Source organism: Schistocerca gregaria, chromosome 3 (assembly GCF_023897955.1).
Source record: "Schistocerca gregaria isolate iqSchGreg1 chromosome 3, iqSchGreg1.2, whole genome shotgun sequence".
NCBI lineage: Eukaryota > Metazoa > Arthropoda > Insecta > Orthoptera > Acrididae > Schistocerca > Schistocerca gregaria.
In genome coordinates, this window is record NC_064922.1 from 21194411 (window position 1) to 21209593 (window position 15183).

The following is a 15183-nucleotide window of genomic DNA, read 5'->3' on the forward strand; positions in this document are numbered from 1 at the left end:
TCGTGGTGTCATCGAGTGCAGATCTGTCTTAGGTATCACGGCTTAACGTCATTGAAGTCTAGAGGTGGACAACACGTTCGTCTTACTCAGAGCGGTGTCTGAACTCTATTTTCGACGTTATGCGTGCCACTTTCATTGTGGCCAACTACGATTCGATACAGAATGCACGAAACCTGAAAGACACCCTCACTGATACATAGAGAGTAGTGTTTGTCTGCGGAATAATGGGAGTGCAAGGGTCTGTGACGTTGATATGACTGTATGTAGCACTACTAGTTACCGGGGGGTGGGCGTAGCTCAGATGGTAGAGCGCTCGCTTAGCGTGCGAGAGGTACTGGGATCGATACCCAGCGCCTCCAGAATTTTTAACACACCTACATGCGCACCTTGCGATGCAAGTGGAATAATTCCCAACCGGCAGAGGTGTGTAGGCAGATACAAGCGAACGACTAGCATCCACAATTGCGCCGATTTCACGTAAATCCCACTCCACGTTCCCATCCTTTGCGTGCAGTCGGCTGCTACTGGTGTTGCTGGTTGTGACTGCTGATAACAGATGCCGTAGCAATCAATTCATGGAGTGAGTTGTATGTTTTGCGATAGTCTGTCTCTGACAAGGAAGCACAGGTGATATAGGTGCGAACACAGAAAGCTTGCAGCCCCTCGCTGCCTGCAGACACAGGGCAGCCACACTAGAAGAGCGGCCTAAGCCGTAGGCGAAATGTGCTCATTCGCTTTGGCGCGACGTCGAACTATAAATAAGGCTGTCACTAGCGTGAGCGTTGCGTGAGCGTCGTGTAAAGTCGGAAAAGTCATCTGCATGGGTGATTGCCAAGTTTGGGGAGCGTTTCGTAGTACGATCAGTGCAAAGGGGAAGCGGAAACTTGTTGTGTCCCAGTGTTTTGCAGTTGGACGACAAGAGTTTGACACAGCAGCAAAGAGCGAGGCACTGAGTTGGCATGAACAATGGAGAGCACAATGGGGCTTGAGATGTGCTTGTTACCTCAGGTGCTGTGTGATTGTGGACAAGGAGTGAAATGGACCAATTTGTGACCGCCCTTTCAATTTAAGACGTTCAAAACAGACGGAATTTGCATTCGTAATACCAGAGCATCGAAACTACTTGGAACTCTTGTGTATATGAACGTGTCCGCGCCTTTGTATTCTGGTACCTTCGCCGCTACAAACCAACCAACCATCGTGTCCGTGCACATCAGAGTCGCAAAGAATGGAGAATAGCCAGGCTTGGTCGTGTGTGTAGCTGTAGCTCAGTTGGCAGATCGTTCGCTTAGCGTGTGAACGGTCTGGGTTTCAAGCCCCGGCTCCTCCATGTTTTGTGGTCAGTGCATGGTAAGTGTTGGTCGCAGCGAACATAAACGCACGCAAGAAGTTGCAAAACCAGCGTCACAGACTGATATGATGTATACTGTCATAAGGAGAGCAAGATGTAAGTGTGGGGACCGGCTGTTATCGTGGTGTCATCGAGTGCAGATCTGTCTTAGATATCACGGCTTAACGTCATTGAAGTCTAGAGGTGGACAACACGTTCGTCTTACTCAGAGCGGTGTCTGAACTCTATTTTCGACGTTATGCGTGCCACTTTCATTGTGGCCAACTACGATTCGATACAGAATGCACGAAAACCTGAAAGACACCCTCACTGATACATAGAGAGTAGTGTTTGTCTGCGGAATAATGGGAGTGCAAGGGTCTGTGACGTTGATATGACTGTATGTAGCACTACTAGTTATCGGGGGGGTGGGCGTAGCTCAGATGGTAGAGCGCTCGCTTAGCGTGCGAGAGGTACTGGGATCGATACCCAGCGCCTCCAGAATTTTTAACACACCTACATGCGCACCTTGCGATGCAAGTGGAATAATTCCCAACCGGCAGAGGTGTGTAGGCAGATACAAGCGAACGATTAGCATCCACAATTGCGCCGATTTCACGTAAATCCCACTGCACGTTCCCATTCTTTGCGTGCAGTCGGCTGCTACTGGTGTTGCTGGTTGTGACTGCTGATAACAGATGCCGTAGCAATCAATTCATGGAGTGAGTTGTATGTTTTGCGATAGTCTGTCTCTGACAACGAAAGCACAGGTGATATAGGTGCGAACACAGGAAGCTTGCAGCCCCTCGCTGCCTGCAGACACAGGGCAGCCACACTAGAAGAGCGGCCTAAGCCGTAGGCGAAATGTGCTCATTCGCTTTGGCGCGACGTCGAACTATAAATAAGGCTGTCACTAGCGTGAGCGTTGCGTAAGCGTCGTGTAAAGTCGGAAAAGTCATCTGCATGAGTGATTGCCAAGTTTGGGGAGCGTTTCGTAGTACGATCAGTGCAAAGGGGAAGCGGAAACTTGTTGTGTCCCAGTGTTTTGCAGTTGGACGACAAGAGTTTGACACAGTAGCAAAGAGCGAGGCACTGAGTTGGCATGAACAATGGAGAGCACAATGGGGCTTGAGATGTGCTTGTTACCTCAGGTGCTGTGTGATTGTGGACAAGGAGTGAAATGGACCAATTTGTGACCGCCCTTTCAATTTAAGACGTTCAAAACAGACGGAATTTGCATTCGTAATACCAGAGCATCGAAACTACTTGGAACTCTTGTGTATATGAACGTGTCCGCGCCATTGTATTCTGGTACCTTCGCCGCTACAAACCAACCAACCATCGTGTCCGTGCACATCAGAGTCGCAAACAATGGAGAATAGCCAGGCTTGGTCGTGTGTGTAGCTGTAGCTCAGTTGGCAGATCGTTCGCTTAGCGTGTGAACGGTCTGGGTTTCAAGCCCCGGCTCCTCCATGTTTTGTGGTCAGTGCATGGTAAGTGTTGGTCGCAGCGAACATAAACGCACGCAAGAAGTTGCAAAACCAGCGTCACAGACTGATATGATGTATACTGTCATAAGGAGAGCAAGATGTAAGTGTGGGGACCGGCTGTTATCGTGGTGTCATCGAGTGCAGATCTGTCTTAGGTATCACGGCTTAACGTCATTGAAGTCTAGAGGTGGACAACACGTTCGTCCTACTCAGAGCGGTGTCTGAACTCTATTTTCGACGTTATGCGTGCCACTTTCATTGTGGCCAACTACGATTCGATACAGAATGCACGAAACCTGAAAGACACCCTCACTGATACATAGAGAGTAGTGTTTGTCTGCGGAATAATGGGAGTGCAAGGGTCTGTGACGTTGATATGACTGTATGTAGCACTACTAGATACCGGGGGGGGTGGGCGTAGCTCAGGTGGTAGAGCGCTCGCTTAGCGTGCGAGAGGTACTGGGATCGATACCCAGCGCCTCCACAATTTTTAACACACCTACATGCGCACCTTGCGATGCAAGTGGAATAATTCCCAACCGGCAGAGGTGTGTAGGCAGATACAAGCGAACGATTAGCATCCACAATTGCGCCGATTTCACGTAAATCCCACTGCACGTTCCCATCCTTTGCGTGCAGTCGGCTGCTACTGGTGTTGCTGGTTGTGACTGCTGATAACAGATGCCGTAGCAATCAATTCATCGAGTGAGTTGTATGTTTTGCGATAGTCTGTCTCTGACAAGGAAGCACAGGTGATATAGGTGCGAACACAGAAAGCTTGCAGCCCCTTGCTGCCTGCAGACACAGGGCAGCCACACTAGAAGAGCGGCCTAAGCCGTAGGCGAAATGTGCTCATTCGCTTTGGCGCGACGTCGAACTATAAATAAGGCTGTCACTAGCGTGAGCGTTGCGTGAGCGTCGTGTAAAGTCGAAAAAGTCATCTGCATGGGTGATTGCCAAGTTTGGGGAGCGTTTCGTAGTACGATCAGTGCAAAGGGGAAGCGGAAACTTGTTGTGTCCCAGTGTTTTGCAGTTGGACGACAAGAGTTTGACACAGTAGCAAAGAGCGAGGCACTGAGTTGGCATGAACAATGGAGAGCACAATGGGGCTTGAGATGTGCTTGTTACCTCAGGTGCTGTGTGATTGTGGACAAGGAGTGAAATGGACCAATTTGTGACCGCCCTTTCAATTTAAGACGTTCAAAACAGACGGAATTTGCATTCGTAATACCAGAGCATCGAAACTACTTGGAACTCTTGTGTATATGAACGTGTCCGCGCCTTTGTATTCTGGTACCTTCGCCGCTACAAACCAACCAACCATCGTGTCCGTGCACATCAGAGTCGCAAAGAATGGAGAATAGCCAGGCTTGGTCGTGTGTGTAGCTGTAGCTCAGTTGGCAGATCGTTCGCTTAGCGTGTGAACGGTCTCGGTTTCAAGCCCCCGCTCCTCCATGTTTTGTGGTCAGTGCATGGTAAGTGTTGGTCGCAGCGAACATAAACGCACGCAAGAAGTTGCAAAACCAGCGTCACAGACTGATATGATGTATACTGTCATAAGGAGAGCAAGATGTAAGTGTGGGGACCGGCTGTTATCGTGGTGTCATCGAGTGCAGATCTGTCTTAGGTATCACGACTTAACGTCATTGAAGTCTAGAGGTGGACAACACGTTCGTCTTACTCAGAGCGGTGTCTGAACTCTATTTTCGACGTTATGCGTGCCACTTTCATTGTGGCCAACTACGATTCGATACAGAATGCACGAAACCTGAAAGACACCCTCACTGATACATAGAGAGTAGTGTTTGTCTGCGGAATAATGGGAGTGCAAGGGTCTGTGACGTTGATATGACTGTATGTAGCACTACTAGTTATCGGGGGGGGTGGGCGTAGCTCAGATGGTAGAGCGCTCGCTTAGCGTGCGAGAGGTACTGGGATCGATACCCAGCGCCTCCAGAATTTTCAACACACCTACATGCGCACCTTGCGATGCAAGTGGAATAATTCCCAACCGGCAGAGGTGTGTAGGCAGATACAAGCGAACGATTAGCATCCACAATTGCGCCGATTTCACGTAAATCCCACTGCACGTTCCCATTCTTTGCGTGCAGTCGGCTGCTACTGGTGTTGCTGATTGTGACTGCTGATAACAGATGCCGTAGCAATCAATTCATGGAGTGAGTTGTATCTTTTGCGATAGTCTGTCTCTGACAACGAAAGCACAGGTGATATAGGTGCGAACACAGGAAGCTTGCAGCCCCTCGCTGCCTGCAGACACAGGGCAGCCACACTAGAAGAGCGGCCTAAGCCGTAGGCGAAATGTGCTCATTCGCTTTGGCGCGACGTCGAACTATAAATAAGGCTGTCACTAGCGTGAGCGTTGCGTAAGCGTCGTGTAAAGTCGGAAAAGTCATCTGCATGAGTGATTGGCAAGTTTGGGGAGCGTTTCGTAGTACGATCAGTGCAAAGGGGAAGCGGAAACTTGTTGTGTCCCAGTGTTTTGCAGTTGGACGACAAGAGTTTGACACAGCAGCAAAGAGCGAGGCACTGAGTTGGCATGAACAATGGAGAGCACAATGGGGCTTGAGATGTGCTTGTTACCTCAGGTGCTGTGTGATTGTGGACAAGGAGTGAAATGGACCAATTTGTGACCGCCCTTTCAATTTAAGACGTTCAAAACAGACGGAATTTGCATTCGTAATACCAGAGCATCGAAACTACTTGGAACTCTTGTGTATATGAACGTGTCCGCGCCTTTGTATTCTGGTACCTTCGCCGCTACAAACCAACCAACCATCGTGTCCGTGCACATCAGAGTCGCAAAGAATGGAGAATAGCCAGGCTTGGTCGTGTGTGTAGCTGTAGCTCAGTTGGCAGATCGTTCGCTTAGCGTGTGAACGGTCTCGGTTTCAAGCCCCCGCTCCTCCATGTTTTGTGGTCAGTGCATGGTAAGTGTTGGTCGCAGCGAACATAAACGCACGCAAGAAGTTGCAAAACCAGCGTCACAGACTGATATGATGTATACTGTCATAAAGAGAGCAAGATGTAAGTGTGGGGACCGGCTGTTATCGTGGTGTCATCGAGTGCAGATCTGTCTTAGGTATCACGACTTAACGTCATTGAAGTCTAGAGGTGGACAACACGTTCGTCTTACTCAGAGCGGTGTCTGAACTCTATTTTCGACGTTATGCGTGCCACTTTCATTGTGGCCAACTACGATTCGATACAGAATGCACGAAACCTGAAAGACACCCTCACTGATACATAGAGAGTAGTGTTTGTCTGCGGAATAATGGGAGTGCAAGGGTCTGTGACGTTGATATGACTGTATGTAGCACTACTAGTTATCGGGGGGGTGGGCGTAGCTCAGATGGTAGAGCGCTCGCTTAGCGTGCGAGAGGTACTGGGATCGATACCCAGCGCCTCCAGAATTTTTAACACACCTACATGCGCACCTTGCGATGCAAGTGGAATAATTCCCAACCGGCAGAGGTGTGTAGGCAGATACAAGCGAACGATTAGCATCCACAATTGCGCCGATTTCACGTAAATCCCACTGCACGATCCCATTCTTTGCGTGCAGTCGGCTGCTACTGGTGTTGCTGGTTGTGACTGCTGATAACAGATGCCGTAGCAATCAATTCATGGAGTGAGTTGTATCTTTTGCGATAGTCTGTCTCTGACAACGAAAGCACAGGTGATATAGGTGCGAACACAGGAAGCTTGCAGCCCCTCGCTGCCTGCAGACACAGGGCAGCCACACTAGAAGAGCGGCCTAAGCCGTAGGCGAAATGTGCTCATTCGCTTTGGCGCGACGTCGAACTATAAATAAGGCTGTCACTAGCGTGAGCGTTGCGTAAGCGTCGTGTAAAGTCGGAAAAGTCATCTGCATGAGTGATTGGCAAGTTTGGGGAGCGTTTCGTAGTACGATCAGTGCAAAGGGGAAGCGGAAACTTGTTGTGTCCCAGTGTTTTGCAGTTGGACGACAAGAGTTTGACACAGTAGCAAAGAGCGAGGCACTGAGTTGGCATGAACAATGGAGAGCACAATGGGGCTTGAGATGTGCTTGTTACCTCAGGTGCTGTGTGATTGTGGACAAGGAGTGAAATGGACCAATTTGTGACCGCCCTTTCAATTTAAGACGTTCAAAACAGACGGAATTTGCATTCGTAATACCAGAGCATCGAAACTACTTGGAACTCTTGTGTATATGAACGTGTCCGCGCCTTTGTATTCTGGTACCTTCGCCGCTACAAACCAACCAACCATCGTGTCCGTGCACATCAGAGTCGCAAAGAATGGAGAATAGCCAGGCTTGGTCGTGTGTGTAGCTGTAGCTCAGTTGGCAGATCGTTCGCTTAGCGTGTGAACGGTCTCGGTTTCAAGCCCCGGCTCCTCCATGTTTTGTGGTCAGTGCATGGTAAGTGTTGGTCGCAGCGAACATAAACGCACGCAAGAAGTTGCAAAACCAGCGTCACAGACTGATATGATGTATAGTGTCATAAGGAGAGCAAGATGTAAGTGTGGGGACCGGCTGTTATCGTGGTGTCATCGAGTGCAGATCTGTCTTAGGTATCACGACTTAACGTCATTGAAGTCTAGAGGTGGACAACACGTTCGTCTTACTCAGAGCGGTGTCTGAACTCTATTTTCGACGTTATGCGTGCCACTTTCATTGTGGCCAACTACGATTCGATACAGAATGCACGAAACCTGAAAGACACCCTCACTGATACATAGAGAGTAGTGTTTGTCTGCGGAATAATGGGAGTGCAAGGGTCTGTGACGTTGATATGACTGTATGTAGCACTACTAGTTATCGGGGGGGTGGGCGTAGCTCAGATGGTAGAGCGCTCGCTTAGCGTGCGAGAGGTACTGGGATCGATACCCAGCGCCTCCAGAATTTTTAACACACCTACATGCGCACCTTGCGATGCAAGTGGAATAATTCCCAACCGGCAGAGGTGTGTAGGCAGATACAAGCGAACGATTAGCATCCACAATTGCGCCGATTTCACGTAAATCCCACTGCACGATCCCATTCTTTGCGTGCAGTCGGCTGCTACTGGTGTTGCTGGTTGTGACTGCTGATAACAGATGCCGTAGCAATCAATTCATGGAGTGAGTTGTATCTTTTGCGATAGTCTGTCTCTGACAACGAAAGCACAGGTGATATAGGTGCGAACACAGGAAGCTTGCAGCCCCTCGCTGCCTGCAGACACAGGGCAGCCACACTAGAAGAGCGGCCTAAGCCGTAGGCGAAATGTGCTCATTCGCTTTGGCGCGACGTCGAACTATAAATAAGGCTGTCACTAGCGTGAGCGTTGCGTAAGCGTCGTGTAAAGTCGGAAAAGTCATCTGCATGAGTGATTGGCAAGTTTGGGGAGCGTTTCGTAGTACGATCAGTGCAAAGGGGAAGCGGAAACTTGTTGTGTCCCAGTGTTTTGCAGTTGGACGACAAGAGTTTGACACAGTAGCAAAGAGCGAGGCACTGAGTTGGCATGAACAATGGAGAGCACAATGGGGCTTGAGATGTGCTTGTTACCTCAGGTGCTGTGTGATTGTGGACAAGGAGTGAAATGGACCAATTTGTGACCGCCCTTTCAATTTAAGACGTTCAAAACAGACGGAATTTGCATTCGTAATACCAGAGCATCGAAACTACTTGGAACTCTTGTGTATATGAACGTGTCCGCGCCTTTGTATTCTGGTACCTTCGCCGCTACAAACCAACCAACCATCGTGTCCGTGCACATCAGAGTCGCAAAGAATGGAGAATAGCCAGGCTTGGTCGTGTGTGTAGCTGTAGCTCAGTTGGCAGATCGTTCGCTTAGCGTGTGAACGGTCTCGGTTTCAAGCCCCGGCTCCTCCATGTTTTGTGGTCAGTGCATGGTAAGTGTTGGTCGCAGCGAACATAAACGCACGCAAGAAGTTGCAAAACCAGCGTCACAGACTGATATGATGTATAGTGTCATAAGGAGAGCAAGATGTAAGTGTGGGGACCGGCTGTTATCGTGGTGTCATCGAGTGCAGATCTGTCTTAGGTATCACGGCTTAACGTCATTGAAGTCTAGAGGTGGACAACACGTTCGTCTTACTCAGAGCGGTGTCTGAACTCTATTTTCGACGTTATGCGTGCCACTTTCATTGTGGCCAACTACGATTCGATACAGAATGCACGAAACCTGAAAGACACCCTCACTGATACATAGAGAGTAGTGTTTGTCTGCGGAATAATGGGAGTGCAAGGGTCTGTGACGTTGATATGACTGTATGTAGCACTACTAGATACCGGGGGGGTGGGCGTAGCTCAGGTGGTAGAGCGCTCGCTTAGCGTAAGAGAGGTACTGGGATCGATACCCAGCGCCTCCAGAATTTTTAACACACCTACATGCGCACCTTGCGATGCAAGTGGAATAATTCCCAACCGGCAGAGGTGTGTAGGCAGATACAAGCGAACGATTAGCATCCACAATTGCGCCGATTTCACGTAAATCCCACTGCACGTTCCCATTCTTTGCGTGCAGTCGGCTGCTACTGGTGTTGCTGGTTGTGACTGCTGATAACAGATGCCGTAGCAATCAATTCATCGAGTGAGTTGTATGTTTTGCGATAGTCCGTCTCTGACAAGGAAGCACAGGTGATATAGGTGCGAACACAGAAAGCTTGCAGCCCCTTGCTGCCTGCAGACACAGGGCAGCCACACTAGAAGAGCGGCCTAAGCCGTAGGCGAAATGTGCTCATTCGCTTTGGCGCGACGTCGAACTATAAATAAGGCTGTCACTAGCGTGAGCGTTGCGTGAGCGTCGTGTAAAGTCGGAAAAGTCATCTGCATGGGTGATTGCCAAGTTTGGGGAGCGTTTCGTAGTACGATCAGTGCAAAGGGGAAGCGGAAACTTGTTGTGTCCCAGTGTTTTGCAGTTGGACGACAAGAGTTTGACACAGTAGCAAAGAGCGAGGCACTGAGTTGGCATGAACAATGGAGAGCACAATGGGGCTTGAGATGTGCTTGTTACCTCAGGTGCTGTGTGATTGTCGACAAGGAGTGAAATGGACCAATTTGTGACCGCCCTTTCAATTTAAGACGTTCAAAACAGACGGAATTTGCATTCGTAATACCAGAGCATCGAAACTACTTGGAACTCTTGTGTATATGAACGTGTCCGCGCCATTGTATTCTGGTACCTTCGCCGCTACAAACCAACCAACCATCGTGTCCGTGCACATCAGAGTCGCAAACAATGGAGAATAGCCAGGCTTGGTCGTGTGTGTAGCTGTAGCTCAGTTGGCAGATCGTTCGCTTAGCGTGTGAACGGTCTCGGTTTCAAGCCCCGCTCCTCCATGTTTTGTGGTCAGTGCATGGTAAGTGTTGGTCGCAGCGAACATAAACGCACGCAAGAAGTTGCAAAACCAGCGTCACAGACTGATATGATGTATACTGTCATAAGGAGAGCAAGATGTAAGTGTGGGGACCGGCTGTTATCGTGGTGTCATCGAGTGCAGATCTGTCTTAGGTATCACGGCTTAACGTCATTGAAGTCTAGAGGTGGACAACACGTTGGTCTTACTCAGAGCGGTGTCTGAACTCTATTTTCGACGTTATGCGTGCCACTTTCATTGTGGCCAACTACGATTCGATACAGAATGCACGAAACCTGAAAGACACCCTCACTGATACATAGAGAGTAGTGTTTGTCTGCGGAATAATGGGAGTGCAAGGGTCTGTGACGTTGATATGACTGTATGTAGCACTACTAGTTATCCGGGGGGGTGGGCGTAGCTCAGGTGGTAGAGCGCTCGCTTAGCGTGCGAGAGGTACTGGGATCGATACCCAGCGCCTCCAGAATTTTTAACACACCTACATGCGCACCTTGCGATGCAAGTGGAATAATTCCCAACCGGCAGAGGTGTGTAGGCAGATACAAGCGAACGATTAGCATCCACAATTGCGCCGATTTCACGTAAATCCCACTGCACGTTCCCATTCTTTGCGTGCAGTCGGCTGCTACTGGTGTTGCTGGTTGTGACTGCTGATAACAGATGCCGTAGCAATCAATTCATGGAGTGAGTTGTATCTTTTGCGATAGTCTGTCTCTGACAACGAAAGCACAGGTGATATAGGTGCGAACACAGGAAGCTTGCAGCCCCTCGCTGCCTGCAGACACAGGGCAGCCACACTAGAAGAGCGGCCTAAGCCGTAGGCGAAATGTGCTCATTCGCTTTGGCGCGACGTCGAACTATAAATAAGGCTGTCACTAGCGTGAGCGTTGCGTAAGCGTCGTGTAAAGTCGGAAAAGTCATCTGCATGAGTGATTGGCAAGTTTGGGGAGCGTTTCGTAGTACGATCAGTGCAAAGGGGAAGCGGAAACTTGTTGTGTCCCAGTGTTTTGCAGTTGGACGACAAGAGTTTGACACAGCAGCAAAGAGCGAGGCACTGAGTTGGCATGAACAATGGAGAGCACAATGGGGCTTGAGATGTGCTTGTTACCTCAGGTGCTGTGTGATTGTGGACAAGGAGTGAAATGGACCAATTTGTGACCGCCCTTTCAATTTAAGACGTTCAAAACAGACGGAATTTGCATTCGTAATACCAGAGCATCGAAACTACTTGGAACTCTTGTGTATATGAACGTGTCCGCGCCTTTGTATTCTGGTACCTTCGCCGCTACAAACCAACCAACCATCGTGTCCGTGCACATCAGAGTCGCAAAGAATGGAGAATAGCCAGGCTTGGTCGTGTGTGTAGCTGTAGCTCAGTTGGCAGATCGTTCGCTTAGCGTGTGAACGGTCTGGGTTTCAAGCCCCCGCTCCTCCATGTTTTGTGGTCAGTGCATGGTAAGTGTTGGTCGCAGCGAACATAAACGCACGCAAGAAGTTGCAAAACCAGCGTCACAGACTGATATGATGTATACTGTCATAAGGAGAGCAAGATGTAAGTGTGGGGACCGGCTGTTATCGTGGTGTCATCGAGTGCAGATCTGTCTTAGGTATCACGACTTAACGTCATTGAAGTCTAGAGGTGGACAACACGTTCGTCTTACTCAGAGCGGTGTCTGAACTCTATTTTCGACGTTATGCGTGCCACTTTCATTGTGGCCAACTACGATTCGATACAGAATGCACGAAACCTGAAAGACACCCTCACTGATACATAGAGAGTAGTGTTTGTCTGCGGAATAATGGGAGTGCAAGGGTCTGTGACGTTGATATGACTGTATGTAGCACTACTAGTTATCGGGGGGGTGGGCGTAGCTCAGATGGTAGAGCGCTCGCTTAGCGTGCGAGAGGTACTGGGATCGATACCCAGCGCCTCCAGAATTTTTAACACACCTACATGCGCACCTTGCGATGCAAGTGGAATAATTCCCAACCGGCAGAGGTGTGTAGGCAGATACAAGCGAACGATTAGCATCCACAATTGCGCCGATTTCACGTAAATCCCACTGCACGTTCCCATTCTTTGCGTGCAGTCGGCTGCTACTGGTGTTGCTGGTTGTGACTGCTGATAACAGATGCCGTAGCAATCAATTCATGGAGTGAGTTGTATCTTTTGCGATAGTCTGTCTCTGACAACGAAAGCACAGGTGATATAGGTGCGAACACAGGAAGCTTGCAGCCCCTCGCTGCCTGCAGACACAGGGCAGCCACACTAGAAGAGCGGCCTAAGCCGTAGGCGAAATGTGCTCATTCGCTTTGGCGCGACGTCGAACTATAAATAAGGCTGTCACTAGCGTGAGCGTTGCGTAAGCGTCGTGTAAAGTCGGAAAAGTCATCTGCATGAGTGATTGGCAAGTTTGGGGAGCGTTTCGTAGTACGATCAGTGCAAAGGGGAAGCGGAAACTTGTTGTGTCCCAGTGTTTTGCAGTTGGACGACAAGAGTTTCACACAGTAGCAAAGAGCGAGGCACTGAGTTGGCATGAACAATGGAGAGCACAATGGGGCTTGAGATGTGCTTGTTACCTCAGGTGCTGTGTGATTGTGGACAAGGAGTGAAATGGACCAATTTGTGACCGCCCTTTCAATTTAAGACGTTCAAAACAGACGGAATTTGCATTCGTAATACCAGAGCATCGAAACCACTTGGAACTCTTGTGTATATGAACGTGTCCGCGCCTTTGTATTCTGGTACCTTCGCCGCTACAAACCAACCAACCATCGTGTCCGTGCACATCAGAGTCGCAAACAATGGAGAATAGCCAGGCTTGGTCGTGTGTGTAGCTGTAGCTCAGTTGGCAGATCGTTCGCTTAGCGTGTGAACGGTCTCGGTTTCAAGCCCCGGCTCCTCCATGTTTTGTGGTCAGTGCATGGTAAGTGTTGGTCGCAGCGAACATAAACGCACGCAAGAAGTTGCAAAACCAGCGTCACAGACTGATATGATGTATACTGTCATAAGGAGAGCAAGATGTATGTGTGGGGACCGGCTGTTATCGTGGTGTCATCGAGTGCAGATCTGTCTTAGGTATCACGGCTTAACGTCATTGAAGTCTAGAGGTGGACAACACGTTCGTCTTACTCAGAGCGGTGTCTGAACTCTATTTTCGACGTTATGCGTGCCACTTTCATTGTGGCCAACTACGATTCGATACAGAATGCACGAAACCTGAAAGACACCCTCACTGATACATAGAGAGTAGTGTTTGTCTGCGGAATAATGGGAGTGCAAGGGTCTGCGACGTTGATATGACTGTATGTAGCACTACTAGATACCGGGGGGGTGGGCGTAGCTCAGGTGGTAGAGCGCTCGCTTAGCGTGCGAGATGTACTGGGATCGATACCCAGCGCCTCCAGAATTTTTAACACACCTACATGCGCACCTTGCGATGCAAGTGGAATAATTCCCAACCGGCAGAGGTGTGTAGGCAGATACAAGCGAACGATTAGCATCCACAATTGCGCCGATTTCACGTAAATCCCACTGCACGATCCCATTCTTTGCGTGCAGTCGGCTGCTACTGGTGTTGCTGGTTGTGACTGCTGATAACAGATGCCGTAGCAATCAATTCATCGAGTGAGTTGTATGTTTTGCGATAGTCTGTCTCTGACAAGGAAGCACAGGTGATATAGGTGCGAACACAGAAAGCTTGCAGCCCCTTGCTGCCTGCAGACACAGGGCAGCCACACTAGAAGAGCGGCCTAAGCCGTAGGCGAAATGTGCTCATTCGCTTTGGCGCGACGTCGAACTATAAATAAGGCTGTCACTAGCGTGAGCGTTGCGTGAGCGTCGTGTAAAGTCGGAAAAGTCATCTGCATGGGTGATTGCCAAGTTTGGGGAGCGTTTCGTAGTACGATCAGTGCAAAGTGGAAGCGGAAACTTGTTGTGTCCCAGTGTTTTGCAGTTGGACGACAAGAGTTTGACACAGTAGCAAAGAGCGAGGCACTGAGTTGGCATGAACAATGGAGAGCACAATGGGGCTTGAGATGTGCTTGTTACCTCAGGTGCTGTGTGATTGTGGACAAGGAGTGAAATGGACCAATTTGTGACCGCCCTTTCAATTTAAGACGTTCAAAACAGACGGAATTTGCATTCGTAATACCAGAGCATCGAAACTACTTGGAACTCTTGTGTATATGAACGTGTCCGCGCCTTTGTATTCTGGTACCTTCGCCGCTACAAACCAACCAACCATCGTGTCCGTACACATCAGAGTCGCAAACAATGGAGAATAGCCAGGCTTGGTCGTGTGTGTAGCGGTAGCTCAGTTGGCAGATCGTTCGCTTAGCGTGTGAACGGTCTCGGTTTCAAGCCCCGGCTCCTCCATGTAATGTGGTCAGTGTATGGTAAGTGTTGGTCGCAGCGAACATAAACGCACGCAAGAAGTTGCAAAACCAGCGTCACAGACTGATATGATGTATACTGTCATAAGGAGAGCAAGATGTAAGTGTGGGGACCGGCTGTTATCGTGGTGTCATCGAGTGCAGATCTGTCTTAGGTATCACGGCTTAACGTCATTGAAGTCTAGAGGTGGACAACACGTTCGTCTTACTCAGAGCGGTGTCTGAACTCTATTTTCGACGTTATGCGTGCCACTTTCATTGTGGCCAACTACGATTCGATACAGAATGCACGAAACCTGAAAGACACCCTCACTGATACATAGAGAGTAGTGTTTGTCTGCGGAATAATGGGAGTGCAAGGGTCTGTGACGTTGATATGACTGTATGTAGCACTACTAGTTACCGGGGGGGTGGGCGTAGCTCAGGTGGTAGAGCGCTCGCTTAGCGTGCGAGAGGTACTGGGATCGATACCCAGCGCCTCCAGAATTTTTAACACACCTACATGCGCACCTTGCGATGCAAGTGGAATAATTCCCAACCGGCAGAGGTGTGTAGGCAGATACAAGCGAACGATTAGCATCCACAATT

The 15183-nt window shown here is 49.4% G+C and overlaps 9 non-coding genes across 9 annotated transcripts; all 9 read left to right on the top strand.

Annotated features, from left to right (window-relative positions):
- Positions 1-285: 285 nt before the first annotated feature.
- On the top strand, positions 286-359 carry Trnaa-agc (transfer RNA alanine (anticodon AGC)). Its single transcript has one exon. It is a non-coding gene; the product is annotated as a tRNA-Ala (tRNA).
- Positions 360-1757: 1398 nt separating this feature from the next.
- On the top strand, positions 1758-1831 carry Trnaa-agc (transfer RNA alanine (anticodon AGC)). The gene has a single exon. It is a non-coding gene; the product is annotated as a tRNA-Ala (tRNA).
- Positions 1832-3230: 1399 nt separating this feature from the next.
- Trnaa-agc (transfer RNA alanine (anticodon AGC)) lies at positions 3231-3304 on the top strand. The gene has a single exon. It is a non-coding gene; the product is annotated as a tRNA-Ala (tRNA).
- Positions 3305-4702: 1398 nt separating this feature from the next.
- Trnaa-agc (transfer RNA alanine (anticodon AGC)) lies at positions 4703-4776 on the top strand. The gene has a single exon. It is a non-coding gene; the product is annotated as a tRNA-Ala (tRNA).
- A 1398-nt stretch (positions 4777-6174) lies between these two features.
- Positions 6175-6248, top strand: Trnaa-agc (transfer RNA alanine (anticodon AGC)). The gene has a single exon. It is a non-coding gene; the product is annotated as a tRNA-Ala (tRNA).
- A 1398-nt stretch (positions 6249-7646) lies between these two features.
- On the top strand, positions 7647-7720 carry Trnaa-agc (transfer RNA alanine (anticodon AGC)). Its single transcript has one exon. It is a non-coding gene; the product is annotated as a tRNA-Ala (tRNA).
- A 2869-nt stretch (positions 7721-10589) lies between these two features.
- Positions 10590-10663, top strand: Trnaa-agc (transfer RNA alanine (anticodon AGC)). The gene has a single exon. It is a non-coding gene; the product is annotated as a tRNA-Ala (tRNA).
- A 1398-nt stretch (positions 10664-12061) lies between these two features.
- On the top strand, positions 12062-12135 carry Trnaa-agc (transfer RNA alanine (anticodon AGC)). The gene has a single exon. It is a non-coding gene; the product is annotated as a tRNA-Ala (tRNA).
- Positions 12136-15004: 2869 nt separating this feature from the next.
- Trnaa-agc (transfer RNA alanine (anticodon AGC)) lies at positions 15005-15078 on the top strand. Its single transcript has one exon. It is a non-coding gene; the product is annotated as a tRNA-Ala (tRNA).
- Positions 15079-15183: the final 105 nt, after the last annotated feature.